This window comes from Pollicipes pollicipes, unplaced genomic scaffold, assembly GCF_011947565.3.
Source record: "Pollicipes pollicipes isolate AB1234 unplaced genomic scaffold, Ppol_2.1 Scaffold_4881;HRSCAF=5763_pilon_pilon_pilon, whole genome shotgun sequence".
In the NCBI taxonomy this organism is placed as follows: domain Eukaryota; kingdom Metazoa; phylum Arthropoda; class Thecostraca; order Pollicipedomorpha; family Pollicipedidae; genus Pollicipes; species Pollicipes pollicipes.
The window spans coordinates 17,627,970-17,641,410 of NW_023596576.1; the positions used below are offsets into that span (position 1 = coordinate 17,627,970).

The window sequence follows — 13,441 nt, forward strand, 5'->3', positions numbered from 1 at the left end:
TTTTTTACAGGCGGACTGTAAAAACTTAGCTCGTTGTTCAACAAAAAAAAAATTGAGTGGGATCATCGGAAGGAGACTTTGACTTTATTTCTGCTGTACGCTTCGATAAAGGCGTGTTGCCAAAATATCAATGCGTCTCTATTTCCATTCTCCTTGTTTTTCTACGAGGAATGAGTTTTTACTACTGTCTTGAAATTGGAGTTTTATACAATTATAAAATACGGACATTGCGCAAGTTTGAGCCTGATTTACACTTCGACCTGGTCGTGGAAACTGGCTCGTCTGTGTCACCACGGTGAGCTGGCGGCGATGCTTTACCAATGACAGTCGCCGGGAACACCGAGCCGTTGATGTAATCATACGGAGTTGCATGAACGAGACCGTTATTGTGCGCATTTCACTCTAAGCCGCTCACACCAGTCTTGAGTCGTGCACTCCGCCATAGAATGTTCTGAATTATTGGACGAAGGTCAAGCAATAATTCACCCGTTCCAAGCACATTCGTCAGAGTAAGATGTTGGTCGGCATGGGCGCTGCCTGCGGCTGACGACTGGCCGGTCCTCCCCTTCGCCGCCGAGGCGTCGGGCCGTGTCGGTCCGGTGACGGCTCTCGTGGATCAGGCGGCCACGTGACGGCCGCTCGTTACTGAGACAGATCGCGGCCGACAGAGGTCCGCCGGCAGACGGATGTCCCCGGCCACCGACGCGATTGGCTCATGTGTACCGACAGTGGGTGGGCATGGCACGGCTATCGACTGGTTTTGTCGATAGCCGACGAGTCGGAACGGGTCGTCGACGTTGACGGGTCGGAACAAATGGCGGCGTCAGACGGGGATGAGTGCATTTGTTCCGACCGTTGACAGACCACTTGATGGGGGTTTTTATGACGTTCTTTGGTCGGATGGCATAGCGCCAGCTGAAGTGCACAGTTCTGATGGTGTGGTACCCAGCATAGGCATACACACGTAGTGGATCCCAAGTGGCACCTCCCTTACCAATTTGTCACATCACCTGGTATGTGCGCGAATGCATGTTGGCAACTACGAATTCGAAGTAGACAGGTATAAATAAAAAAGAAAAAGTGTAATTTTGTGCTATGTTATACAACCGATTCTAGATTTTTGCGAATTGTGCACCATTACGAATTCCTGCGTAAGCTCCTGGTACCGGACCCTGGATATCATCAGGCGCTATCATCAGGCACTATAATTCGGCAATATCATCAGACACTATCATCAGACTCTATCACCAGACACTATCATCGGATGAATCGATACTCTGATTGAGACACTCGCTGTCCTGTTCGTGTTACCATAACGGTCGACATCTGTCATTTTGTTCGCACAGTGCCAGATAATGATATGATACATTAACATTCTAACCTCGTTGCTCAGATCGGATGGGAACGGCGCAGGGCTTTTGGCATGACGCTCGCTCTCCATCGCTCTCGCAGGGCCTTTGGAATGACGCTCGCCCTCTTTCGCTCTCGCAGGGCCTTTGGAATGGCGTTCGTCCTCTATCGCTCTCGGAGATTCGTGATTTTGGTAACGGTCATCGGCATAGTATGTCGCTATTCACCGCAGTGAGCGGTGTGACCAGCTGAGACGCTGAGCATTCAAGACAATCGAGCACGTAGCTAAATGACACACAAATGATTATTTTTGTGCTGATAGCATAGTGTCATTAACCATACGACATTTGTTGTCCCAGCGCATGAGACGTCTTGATACCCACGGTTAGCGTAAATTGTGCTCATCGCATGACACCAGTTGATATGCAATGTTCCGATTGCACGCCAGCAACCGTCATCCGTAGTTCCGGTCGCGCGGTACACAGGCTTGCATCCATTCTTTGATCATATGGTATACCGGTTGACATCCGTTGTTTCGATCATATGGCAGCGGTTGTCATCCGTTGTTCCGATCTCGTTAGTGCTGAACGCTTGGGACTAGCAGACATCCATCTAAGATCGTGCGGAGGTGATGACCGTGATAACGCTCTGTGACTGAGAGTTAATGCGCCACGAAGTTCCAATTTCATCTGATGGCGGCGACTGGAACTCCATCGTTCTGAGGACGGGGCGGATCTCACTACGGACAGCTGCGACACCGGCATATACCAGCACCGCTTTTGGTTGGCTGACATCAAACACGTTTGTGAAAGTGAGATGACCCGGGCTGTCATCGCCATGGCGCGGCGGCCAGTCCATCCGACATGGTCTGCCATCTGACAAGAACGATACGAATCAGTCGCCACCAATCACTTTCTCCTGCGCTAGCAGCTAGACCGGCTCCAGCACCTTTGCAACCGCCAGCGGCGCCTCGCTCGGGCCAGCCCGCTGCGGTCACGTGTCTCGGGGCCAGGCGACCCCTCGCGCGGCGTCCGGCTCGGCGGGCGGCGCGCCGTTGCCGAATATTGACCGATGCGGGCGGGGTCGGGCCGCGGCGGTAACAGGACCCCGGCGCCCTGCCCTGCTGCATAAACATGCCCGGCCAGCCGGCTGACAGCGCCATGCGTCACGCCACCCGCTTCCACCGCGGCCGGCCAATTGAATTCAATAAACCATCGGCGCCGCAATTAATCAGCGCGCGGATTATCGAGCCGGATGAGCGCGCCGGAGCCTGGCCGCACCCGGGTCGGTTTGTGTGCACGTGGCTTGTGCACGGGCAGGTGGGTGAGGCGGGCATCAAGCATGCCACCAGTCGCTCGATGAGAGGCATGCTCCATGTAAACATCGGGACATGTTGTATCGCGCGCGCCTTGATCAGATTTGCATAGGTGCAACTGCGACAGGGCAGTATCGGGTTACCAGTCGAGTGTCGTCTGCCCGGGAGAGACTGATGCGCGTCCGTGTGCCTGTAATTACGGCGGGTGAGTGGCGGTGGCGGCATGTTGTGTGCGCCACCGCGCGGCGTGGCGTGGGTGTCAGCCGTTGGCCGGGTCTGCGCACTGTGCCCGGCCCGTCCAGACCGCCTGTCGCCTGGATCGGCCCGGCGCAGGCAGCGACCGGAAGCGCTGCTGATCTCAGCTGTGGGATTGCCACTGCCGTCCCAGGCTGGACCATAATTGATCTCAAGTGTGGGACTGTCACTGTCGTCCCAGGCTGAACCATAGCTGATCTCAACTGTGGGACTGCCACTGTCGTCCCAGGCTGGACCAAAGTGGTAGCACGTCACTACGACAGCACGAGCGTGACAGGCGCTCTTCTCTAATCGGCCCGTGACTGCAGGCGCTCTCCGTGCCCGCACGGTGGTGCGTCGCGCGTCGCCCGCCGCGAGCTGGCGTCCTCCCAGCGCGCGGCGCCGGCCCCTCGTCGCCCGGCGCCGCCGGCCGCGGTCGGCGCCCGGCGGCCGCGCTCACTCGCATCTGAATTCCACGCCGGGTCATCGGGTCGTGGGATTCGGGCCGAATCCGGGGCAGGCGCGGAGGCTGTGCTCTCGCCGCCGCCACTCGCACAGCGCCGCGGAGTAGGCGCGTGCCCCACTGTGTGTAGTCCGCCGCGACCGCGTGGTCCTCACCTAATGTGACGTCGAGCGAGGGCGCGCCGGGCGATCCCGACGGTCCTTTAATGTGTTGACAGGTGTCGGGAGGCTTCTTGCGTGCCATGCTCAAGCGGATTTCGTTGCCTGGCGACTGACTTGTGAGTACAAATTATTTGAGGTAGTGACTGTGCAGCCATCGCTGCCGCTTATGCGTCGCGTCAAGTTTTGCTCTAGGCTGGTGTTCAGTAAGCGTTAATAGAAGCAGCCATTTAAGAAGCTGAAATGACCGACGACAAAGGCGGACGACGATTCTTGTAGCATCCGCGGCTGCTTGTTGTGTTTTTAAAAATGGTGGGTTTTACATCGCACAGGCCGCGGGTTATGAAACGCATCACATATTTCCAGCGGATTATGACGAAAGGGTCGTCAGAGCTGAGGGGACTGTCAGACTTATATAACGTCTGACACTGCAAACCGCATGCATTTATGTTGAAAAGCTGTCACTTGCAGGATGGTAAGTCGTCGAGTGTGCAGTCACACGCACGACGCCAGGCCATGTCTATCATGGTACCCGAGGAGCTCCGGCGGACCTCAGCAAGTGGTCAGCCCGGGGGGAAACCCGAGACAGTCCCTGATGCGCCAACGCACACTCGCTCTGGGGTGAGCCACCAGCTGCGTCCTTCGATACCCAGGCCAGAGCCCTCGCGAGCCGGGGCTGAAGCGCGGGCTACACCCGACGGGCAGCACTCGGAGCCACGTCGCCTGGATGGTGACGGCAGCGACAGCACACCCACCTGGCGGGCGGGGGCGGCCGACCACCAGCCGACATCGGAGGCGGACGCGTCGAGCTGCGCCACGTGCCGCGTGTGTGAGCGGACATTCCAGAGCCGCTACTTCGTCCTGGTGCACATGCGACACCACCGCGCGAAACCGGCGCGCGCTGCGAGAGGAGACGGATTCAGCCGTCGGTGGATGCCCGGCCGTTCATGAGGCGCTCGTGGCGTGCGAGAGCACCGCACTGTGCCGCGAAAATCGCCCGACCATTGATCATAGTGTTATGATTAGATTCAACTGCGTTTGAACGATGGATCGGCGGAAGAAGAACTATTGAGGGAGGCGTCTGTGGTCTTCACACGGTTCAGAGTTTCGTCATCCTCAATCGCACGACTCGGAAACCGTCTATTTGGTCCAGGCTAGTGTTGCCAAGTTTACTTCGAGGCCAATTGACGCATTAGCATATGCTGAGAGGCGATAAACAGGCGTGGGTCGCTGGAGCCATAACATAGCTGTCTTGTTTCCGCGAGGTTGCTGCCTTTATGAATGACATTGATGTCGAGCGTTGCATTTCCGTTACATTGTGGAATGATCCGTGCTGTATGTGTTTATCTTCGATAAATGTGCTTTCGTAAATGTATCTTCGATAAATGCCATCGACTTCCCTCAACGGTTGTTTCCTGAATCCACCGCTATTGGCCAACACGTAGGGCATGGTCGGCACCCTCGGAGCAAAAGCCAGCGCGACATGACGACAGCACTATGTGCGCCGTCCCTCTGCGGGGTTCTCGGGCTCGGCGTAACGCGGAAGCCGTCACCAGTCGCCAGAGGACGGGTCCCGGCCGTCGGCCGGGACCATCCCGGCGGGCCGATCGGTCTGGGCGGCGATGACTGCGCGCCACCGGCGCCGCTTTTTACCCGGCCCGCCCGGCCGCCGCCGTCGGCCGCCTAATGCTCGAATAAAGTATCGAATTTCGCAACAAACGGCCGAGGTCAGCGCCGGCGACCCGCCACTCTCGGCTCCTTTGACCTGATTGTGATTAATATCGGCGGGAGGACGCGGCGGCGGGGCGCCGTTTTTGTCTCCGCCGCGCCACAGTCGCACCGACAGGTGCGAATCCGTCAGATCCCCATCGGCGGCGTGAAGGGCCAAAAACGCCCTGTTAAGTGGGACGAATTGAATTCCTGACCATCGACACTGTTAGCGACAATGGGGCAGACTTCGGCAGTTTTTACAAACAGAAAGCGCTTTACATCTACGTAGTAGGTTTAGACGTGTACGTCATGGTGAGGTCATGTACCAGGGCAAGCTGAGCTGAAAATGACAAACTCAGTCAGCAGCTTTCAAATACCGGGCTGTGTATGGTATATTACAACATTTATGTATGCCCCACTGTTGAATAAGTACAAAAGTAGACGAATATTTTCCCGCGTGCGTTTCGGGCATCCACATTTCGAGGAAGGTAATTCCCCTTTGCGTTGTTTAGATCCAGGTTATAGATGTGAAAAAGGCATGTACATTCAACCCGCATCGCCTTAGAATTAATTAGCACTCGCGACTGATATCCGTGGAAACTCCTAAATAGTTCTAGATAGGCAGAAGATAATATTGATGCTTGCCACGTAATCAATTTGGCCCATTGTTACAAGATATTTCGATATTCTTCTTGCATTTTCGGTAAAGACGACAGCGTTGGGCGGAGCTGCATTCATGTAGAGAGCAGTGAACCAGCTGTGCCCTGATGGCGACGCACATGTTCGAAGACATACCACGACCCGGCGGGAAGAGCCTATCGTGCCTTACTCGCACCCCAGCAATGCCAACCAACGCCCCAAGGAATGGGGCCGCGCGTGTCGGTCGCGTGGTCGAACGCCGTTCCGGCGTCGATCGGTACGTTCCAGGCGGCCGACCAGGCGGGTGTGCAACACGACACCAGTCGGAGCCATGGCGTGTGACATGATACCTGCGTACAGTGGCTTCTCAACGGGCCGAAAACTTGCAGCCGCCTTTTTATAACGCGTTATTGTTTAGAATGACGTTACACCGTCAAAGACGCAAAGTTAGAATCTGTAGATCAGGTCAGTCTAGTTCAGTTTATTTCCGTTCCTTTCAGCTCAGCGCAAAATCCTTGTTGACTGGCTTATCGCCAATTCCAGCCGAGCTCAAGTAGCGTACTATTATTTAAAACGAAGCCTGCAGACGTGCGTAGGCAATAAGCGATCATCAGAGAGATGTACCTAAGCTTTTCAGATCAGATATGATCAGACAGAGACAGACTAGCGCCGAATGCGGGATACAGCACAAAAGGACAGTGACGGGTGCGGAGGAGAGGCGGTGCGGTACGGCGGTCCTAAACAGAGACAGGCGGCTCCAGCATCTGACCGAGAGACGGTAGAGACGGACAGTGGCGGGTGCGGAGGAGAGGCGCTGAGGCACGACGGTCCTAGACAGAGACAGGCGGCTCCAGCATTTGACCGAGATACGGTAGAGACGGACAGTGGCGGGTGCGGAGGAGAGGCGGTGCGGTATGGCAGTCCTAGACAGAGACAGGCGGCTCCAGCATCTGACCGCGCGGCGAGAAAACATGACGGCCAGGCGGCGCCGCCCATGTGGTCACGACAGCGAGTCCCCGGGACAGCCGCGGACCCAGTCACTGCCGTCATCAGGGTGGGTGGTCCCATGATCAGTCTCTGCAGCCGCTCCAGGCGGCACGCCGCGACTCCAACCCGAACGGGAAAGCAAGACAGGATGCGGGACAGACGGGCCACCGGATATAAACTCCTGGCTTGTCAGCTGTTTCCGAATTTGATTAAGGAAAAAAGGGTTTCTCCTTTTAGACCACTTCTGAGATGCACCACTCCTAGGACATTACGTTGTCAATTGTGAAGCCTAGCACGCTCACCCCGGATGAAAACGTTGTACAATCGGCAAAGTCAAAACGATCTTTTGATATATTAATAAAGCCTTATAAATGTCGCAGGGTCCATGGAATTGTCAACGTTATTGTGAAGGAAGCGTATACATATATTTAGCATGCCAGTTATAGTATGTTTGACTTAAGATAAAAAAAAACGACTACGGAGAAGCTTCGGCCTCTGGCCATTATCTAGTCACAAATTTCAGATGCAATTTTTGAATCATCGTTCACATTCTCATTCATGGTTCTCACTCTTGCAGCCTTTGATTCAGGAGATGCGTCGAAGCTGGTCAGCACGCGCGATATGTTAAGGGATGTCCAGCACATCACCAAACCTGATTCCTGGGTGCAAATATATCAAAGCGACACATTTCCCAGGACAAACCTAACTGCACACAGAACCACATGCAAAGCTCATCCTGCCGTTAGCTTCAAATGCCAGAAACTAGTCACAAAGTTATCAGAGCAGGTTTAAATTTCTAATGTGTCTAGCTTATCAGGCTTGTTCCAATCTAAATCTCGAATATGTCCGCTGAACCCGATCTGGAAGGCTGTGTTAATTCTAAACTATCGAGACTCACACGCCGCTGCAACACATGCTCCACCAAAGACGTGTATCAACTTGTCGTTAGTGGGTGTCCCTGAAACTCTCATTGAAGTCATATTTGAGGCGACGCTTGCACTCGCCAACGTAACTTTTGACTCGTCCGCCTGTTTCGCATAAGTTACATGAAATTTGGCACACATTTCCAAACATCAATTTGCCTAGCAGTTCGCAGGTGCATGCGTGACATGTTGCCTACCCGATGGCATGGTGACGCGTCAGAGCTGAACGTGCCAGGTGCCGTCTTGAGCTGGTGCGAGATGTCCGGATAAGAGTCTTTGATTCCCTAAAGATTTCATTCAGTTTCCTTGTTCGTTCTCGCTCCATTGATGAATGACAGACGCATGGATGTGACAAGAGTACGTCTCAAAAATAGCAGCTTTTGAAAAAGGATGTTCAGCAAATGGATTCCCGTCGCTTGGAGGCTGAGAAGACAGCACGTGAAAAAACACACTTAATGCTAGCAAAAATGCTGTTAAGTTTCCCGCCTTAACGGAGACTGCAACGCAGCAGCACGATCGTGTTTCGCGCTTCAGTCAAAGAGGCGGCATGTAATTCTTTTGTCGAGATTTTGTTGACATGCATTGGTGTGTGGAGCTGCAGCAGAGTTTTCCTAGTACACTTAACCACGGAGACGTAGCCCTTTCGTTGGTGGATCACAGGTCGCACAATATAGTGCGCAAACGGTGCGCTGTATGAGGGGGTACTAAAGCTTGGTCTAGCGACTGCGAGGTGGAAGTAGTCAGAGTTTTGCTAATCTTTTTTAACGTGGATGATTCCGGTAGCAGGTTTGCGGTTTGCGGTTTGTTTTGCGGTTTGCCGCTCCATGTTAAGATTTTGATCTCGTATTATTTCCAGGAGTTGGATGTGGTTTGTTGATTTAGGAGCGAACCTATCCAAACTAATGTCAAAATGTGAGATACTTTTAATGCCGCAGGTGCGCTAGTCAGGATCATGTACGTTTGGGAAGGGATAAGCTTTGACCGACTTCATTTGAACCATGCGGAGAGCGCAGCCAGACCTCTTTCCGCATTTCCCGTCGACTAAGGTAGACCACCGTCAATCGGGAGCATGCTATACAGGAACACCGAATCATCCGCATAGGCAGCAATTATGCGCTTTTCCGAGAGATGACATGGCAACTGGTTTGCAAATAATTCGAGCATGTTCATAGTTCAAGGTCCTTCCCTGACATCTGGAATCTTGGCTATCTTCTACACCGCTCATCACTGATTGTATCCTGTTGGTGAAGCTGCTCCACAACCCCGCCGCCTACACTGCTCTCCACGGACAGCATGCGGCTAGCGAAATTGTCCCGGAAGCCCGCACCACTGAAGGCATGCCAGGAGGGCGCCTCGGTGAACATAATCAAAAGTCTTTCAGAGGTCATATGACATCACACAGGTCACGCGGCCCCTTTTATGGGTGCCCGTGTCCTCGGGATGGCGCTGACTACAACGAACATGGCGCCCTCCGTCCAATGACTTGTGCCTTGAGCTTACTGCGTGCGGGATGTGAGATGGTTGCCTGTCAAAAAGAAAAAAGCTGCGTGCTAACTATTTCCTCGTCGAGTTTTCCGGTGACACATAATAAGATCATTGGCTAGAAGTTACACGATTCCGAATAGTCGGCGAATTCCTACATTGCTGGGACGGATGCGCGCTTCGACGGTTGAAAATATATAAATACACACGCGTATGAAATTTGGTCTCACTACATCAAAACATCAGCTAATCAGTTGCAAGGACAGACCGTTACATCCCAGCATCATTCTGGCCTGTATTTCGAGACAGCACGCGGCTCGGCCAGGGACGTAGCTGGAATTTCCTCAGGCCAGAGCGATATAGCATCTTTGCAAACTCCTGGAAATTTGGCCCGAATTTCCGCTAAATGCGCGACTTTCTAATATAAACCCCTTTCTCAGGTGTAAGGATTTTAGCTCTTATTCCGTCCAGAACGGTGTCTGTGACTTGAATGAAACGCAAAACCGTCGTGTTCTTGCGTTGCAGTCTTTATAAAAGCATATGGGGGGGGGGGGGATCCTTGGGGCGGTTGTGTTTGCCCCAAACATTAATTTAAGGTACTACTTTACGCCGTTTTCTAGCCTTCATACGGTAATAAACTGCTTGGTAGCCATGATTATTCAAAAAGTTGACATTTTTGAGACACCCTATTACCCAATGTTGACATCTTTGGTAGCTTTAAGGATGGTTTTGTTTTTGAAAAGTTTGTAACTTTTAGCGGCGCGATGATTAAGTTATCCCGGCACCCGACGCAAGCAATTACTGGAGCAATTTGTCTGAGGCTTCTGTGAGCTGCTGCTCTGCCTGATAACGACCGAATAGCACGTTGTATCTACGAGAGCAGCACCAGCCTTTTAATGCTCATGGTATGAACTAGATGTAAATCATTATTACATGAGTGCTGGCATAGACATTAACAAGTGGGTCTTAAGAGCACTCCCTGGGCAGTTGTACCGAGATTAATGTGTCCAGAAACAGTATCTACCCTTTTGATATGACCAGGGGGCCAAGGTGTGCGTCAGGTGGCCGAGGGAAGGGACAAGTGATTGGCATTCATTCTTCTAAGATGGAGGGTAACTTTTCCAGATTATGGGTCCAAGCCCAAAGTGTCGTCAATTTAGCCAACGTAGCAGGCTGGGGCAAATTCGAGCTCGATCATGAGCCCCACGTCTAGTGTGTACATGGGTGATATGTCCACAAGCAGCACTACTCTGCTATCCATGGCGCCGCTTGGATGGGTCGGCTGCCATAAAGGTTGCAAACATCTAGGGCAGAAGGCAATGCTTCCTGGGGAAGCCTGCGTAGAAGCTATTCTCGATGCGTGGCAGATAGGATTCAGTATCAGCGAAATGGGCTTGAACCAGTGATAACAGTCGCGTCAGAACCCTTCACAACAGCCGAGACAGATGTCGAATGGGCTGCCACGGCCGGACACGATCGGTCTCAGAGATCGGCTTATGGGCCTTAGGCAAACCGTAAAACTCCGCTAGACAGGAGTGCTGTAGCAACTGCCGTCGAAGGTGGTCATTTGATGTTTGGTGTTTGTTTTCGATTATGGACATTAAGCAGTACATAATATGGTGAGTGGATTGGCGCAAAAGCGGAACGCTTAAGTCTGAGCGCCTCTCCTAACAATAACAAGATATGGTCATCGCCGCCAGGGAACCCACGACCCACCGCCCACTCGCCAGATCCATAAGCCGACACGGGCCAGGCGCCCGCCGCCACTCCAGTCTACACATATAGCCGTCTCGGGCCGGCGGCGGACGCCCGGCCCGGCAACGCCACCCGGTAGCCCGTCTGCTGCCCGCGTCCGCTGGAAGTTTTTAGGCGAATCGTTTGGTCTGAAAAGAAATGTTTGGAAAGTTTTTGCTATGTGCTGCCCATTGCGATCCTGTAAACCGTTACCAGTGAGGCAGATACTTAGTTGCTCGTTGTGAGTGAGCTCAGAAAAGTTTGGAATGTTACGATCTGTTTTACGTAGCATTGAAATTCGGATTTCATGTCGTCTGCAACCGTATCTCCCAGTTTGTCTTCATTGGAGTCTTGATAGTTTTTTCAACTCAGGGGTGGGACATCTGAGATTCCAGACACTTTTCCTTTACTTTCTGATGTGACCTGACAATGCTATTTGTTTAAGGAACGAATTCTTCCTTTCCCAAAGTACCAGGGTCTTGCATTTGTTGGATGGCTTGACAGCTGCGCTGCCACTCCTCTGTAGCCTGGCTGGCTCTTGTCTCTGGAGATGAGATGTGTAAGAAGAGTGTGGCCTTCGGGACCCCCGCAAAGCACCATAGTTTTTGATTTCACCACTTCGATCCTTTTCTCTTCCGCATGCTGTGCTCACATGACCTGGCAAGTTTATGGGATGGGAGATGCAGGTCGCGCTAGTATCGTGCCTTTCGAGGCAGTCTGTTCGTGACTGTTCGTGACTTCTCCAGTTGTTGATTCAAGCTCGGAGTCAGACGTGTTTGCCGGATTAGGCGCTGCTGTTCTTTATTTGTCTCAATGGGCTGTTTCCACCTAAGCCCACAAAGAGCGCGCTCTGTGACTAGCTGATAATCTTAGATACTAGTAACCATCCATGACTAGCTCTTGGCCTCTTGTTCTTGGAACGGGATAAGTTTTGCGTGTGGTTCTGTCCACAGGTCAAATGACTGTGGGACAATGTGTCGCTTTCATAGCCTTACACCTATAAATCAGGAAGCACGACTTTACGACAAGAAATGACTCCTGTCTGGGTTTAAGACTCGCCGAATAAAAATTCATAAGTAGCACAACACCTTTGCAAACCAACAGTTTGTTAGAAAACTGTCGTGGTTACAAAGCAGTTCGTCGTAGTTTAAAGGACATGGCACACAAATAATTGCTCACCAAAAATATATTTCCTTGAACAAAAAGACATTGCTGATTCTTAAAAAGCAGCTTTGCAAACCTAACATACGTGAAGAACTGAACATTCCCACATTACGTTTTGTCTTCAGCCAAAATGTTATGAACTAAGCCACTGCCCAAACGAAAACACTCTGCTGTTGTCTCACCTCCCATACGGATGTTACGAACCATGCAAGACAAAACTTGTTAAAAGAAAAAATAACCGCGGTAGGAGAACCTTACAGCGAAAAGATTGACGTACCAATAGCGAGAACACATACCGACTTTACACCTTAACTAGCAAGCGTTTCGGTGGTTAAATCCTTCCATTTGGTCAAAGACGCTCTTCTTTGGTGCCAGTCTTTTAGCGTTACGACTGTTGTATGTGAACGATACAGAAACCCAAAGCTGACAAACAACTCTGACATACCTTTATGACACCTAACATCACGAGTCGCGTGATAGGTATCAACGCGACATTTTGTGGGTGAAAATAACCAGAACTTTCCAACACCTTTTAAATTTTACCCGTCGGACGAGCATACACTCAGTGATCAGTGGAGGGCGAGGGTAAGCGTTTGCTCGGGTTGTGAGCGTTGGTGAGGCGCCCTGGCCGGTGCCAGATTGAATCATATTCCGACACGCTCCTGTATAAATCGCGCATACCTAAATATAGATGGTTCATAAGTGTGAGCCATCCACGGATCATGAGAATGGCTAGTTATTGATAGATCATGTGTCTATACCCATCTAAGAAAACATGTGTATAAACTGAGCAGTTTCGCGCTTCACTTCTGGGCATGATGACGCTTTCGAATAAGGAGCAAGCGACGCAAGCGGCATGCGTAATATTCCCCGCATACTTAAGTCGGTAAGCGACATACCAGTTATTCCAGATGTTTGCATCAGAGAAAATGGGAGGCATATGGTGTTGAAAACTTTCGTACTAATCTGCATACCACAACATGACAAGAAGACCCGGCACATCGGCCATTTCGGTAGCAAGACGGGAGCAGAGCGGCACTTATCGGCAGTGCTGAAGGTACCTGGGGTGAAGAACCATACGTGTCAGGTTTAACGTCAGCTTCAACGACTCCTTTTCTCACAATAAATCCAATTAAGATACATCTGAAAACATTTTGTAACACCGAACGTCACTCCGCTAGAAACCTTCGAAGTAAGGGAGCTATGTGAGCGCCGGTCCACGACGCGCCTCCGATCACGCGCTCCGCGTGACGCGGGTGTATGCCCCGACAGGGGGGGGGGG

General features: G+C 52.0%; 1 long non-coding RNA gene across 1 annotated transcript; it reads left to right on the top strand.

The window, feature by feature from the left end:
- Positions 1-3,462: 3,462 nt before the first annotated feature.
- On the top strand, positions 3,463-4,920 carry LOC119101489 (uncharacterized). Its single transcript, XR_005094571.1, has 2 exons — positions 3,463-3,639; positions 3,992-4,920. It is a non-coding gene; the product is annotated as an uncharacterized LOC119101489 (long non-coding RNA).
- The last annotated feature ends 8,521 nt before the right edge of the window (positions 4,921-13,441 follow it).